This window comes from Oculina patagonica, chromosome 2 (assembly GCF_052425735.1).
Source record: "Oculina patagonica isolate OP01 chromosome 2, crgOcupat, whole genome shotgun sequence".
Classification (NCBI taxonomy): Eukaryota; Metazoa; Cnidaria; class Anthozoa; order Scleractinia; family Oculinidae; genus Oculina; species Oculina patagonica.
This window is the reverse complement of record NC_135759.1, coordinates 8814507-8817042: the sequence shown is the minus strand read 5'-3', so window position 1 is coordinate 8817042 and position 2536 is coordinate 8814507.

Sequence of the window (2536 nt, the reverse complement as noted above, 5' to 3'; positions counted from 1 at the left end):
TATTTAAAAAGTTTAATTCAAGATGAAGTCGCCTCTTTAGCGGCGGATATACAATATAGTATTCATAGTTCATATACAATATAGTATTCATAGTTCACGAGAAATGGCTAAATTATAAAACATAACTGTACAAGACAAGTCCAGTCAAACTTTACAAATAATTACAGGAATAAATGAAAATTAATTTTCCAAAGCAAAATGTTTAACGTGTTTAAATAGCAGTTATATGTATATAATATATATATATAAAATAGCCCGAAGACACGACCTCCTAAAGAGGGCGTGTACTCCAATTGTCATTAATATTCCTGATCTACGAACAGTTTGACATTTTCCCTACAAATTAAGACTATACGAGCCTACAATATTATTTGTAAACATTTTAAGGCTATTTTAAGACTTTGCTTGAAAAAAACGTTTGAACTGTTTGTAGAAATCAGTCTTGGTTTAAAAGAGCTAAGATAGAATCTAGAAAAAATGAAATTGCATTTAAGTGTGCATATTCCAATTAACACATATCAATGACAATTTTTTAGAATTGGTTCTTGGAGTATACAATAGTGACCCTAAATGCAATGAGTCATTATTTCAATGGATTAATCGTTTTGAAGAACAGATAAAACCCAAAGTCGTTGCCCGAGAGTTTTGTTTTCCTTGAACTTTGTTACTGATACAATTTAACTTTAATTGCATACGGTATGTCAATAATTTGCGTCGCACAATTCCTGAGTGATCATGCTCGTTATTCCAAATACACGAAAATTCGTTATCCTGAGTATTCCATTATACCGAAAGTTTGAATTTTTACTTTTTCGCAAAATGTGCGAATGTCGGTTATTTAGATAGATAAATAATGCATTCAGCATATTAAATTAAATGACTGAGAGGCATTTTTCCTGAATATTAAGCTGTATATCTTCGAATGCCTAGAAGTCAATGTTAGCTTCATAATACCTGTGTTTCTAAAAGTGAATCGGTAACTTTTAGAAACGGCGTCAACTCACAACGAAACTGTTGCGTCGTCTTTGTTCATTTGATCAATCTTTCGTGGATATTATGATACAATAGTTTCGATGTAGGATATTTTTTTTGGGGTTGTGACATAAAATATACTTCGATAATAGCCTCAAGTTGCCCAGCAAAGAGCGTCACTTTTTTGCCAAAAACTTGAAGAAACGAAGGTGGCTGGGGAAAATCGTATTTGCATCCTCCCTGCACTAAGTAACTAAATTACTCCTAATCGCCAGCTGTATAATATCTAGAGTATGGAGGGTCAACTAATATATTGGTGTAGGGGAATCTTTGCTAACGTCATTGTTTACATTTTGCCTCCTTAGCATACGACTTTGCGTAGAGCTTGTGAAACTTAATTATTAGCGAAAGTTTCAGTTCTTTGCGTGTAATATTGCAGGAGATACTAGTGTTCAAAAGCCTCACAATTTTTGGGTGGGAAAAGCGCCAATGAACCCATATATTCTTTGTAAAATTTTGAGTTTTCAAACCCGCATCACAAAGTATTAAATACAGTATATCGGGCTCAAATTCATAGCGAATGTTTATCGTGCCATGTTCTTTCAATGTTCAGAATTGATACTTTTGTAGCTCGATCAGAAACTGAAGCGCTTATGCCATGCATGATAAGGCAAATCTTGTAATTTGTAAACAAGGATTCCCCTACAAGGACTATCGTGCAAAAAAGTCTAAAAGTTAATTAAAGCGAGATTGGTTGGTGATCTGGAAAACTATGATCAAAAAGGAAAAAGATAGGGTGTTTAGCCATTTTGTCAGGATGCCGGAAGAAATTGCCGGTACCCATTTGTACCCCTGGGTTGAGAGAAGCATTGTGAAAGTACTGAATAGCAGCCAAGGGGAGCTCTGTCGACTCTCTTGAGCTACAATCAGCACGCCACATAGCTAGTAATTTAGAGAGGGTACGTCAGTGTTAGACTTGCCCCAAGTCGCTCGTTTCCTGCCGATAGAGTTACTTGTGTATTGCTTACCCGGGGGGGGGGGCTCCATATTCGGTGGTGTGTGCCGCCCGGGTTCTTCCCTGCCCTTTAGGATGCGAAAAGATCCCTTTGGCCCTAACACCCTTTCGGGGGCGTTCCGTGACGACGCAATACGGCTCACCGGCACCAAAAAAAAAATCTTTAAAAAAAAAAAATGCTTTACTAACACTTGAAGGATGCCTTTCGTTTGCTGGGCGTTTGCTGATGATTGGTCCTTCTGTCACGCACAGCAAAAGAGCAAAAGAGATACCCTATTTAAGGACTGGAACCTCACACCTATCGGGCGGCACATCCTATGCCCAGTCCCCCGGGCTTAAAAATCGCGCGCGAGTGACCGCGCAGAATTTTTTGTCCGTGCGTGATGCACGAAGCACACTAAATGACACTAAATTTTGGTTTTCAAGCCCGCGCCCTCGGTTTCCCTATCCAGCAATCTCCTGCGAATCTAACGAGCGACTTGGAGCAAGTCTAGGTACGTGTACTGTAAAAAGGCTAGAAATGAGTTTAATCACGAGTTTAAATCTCAC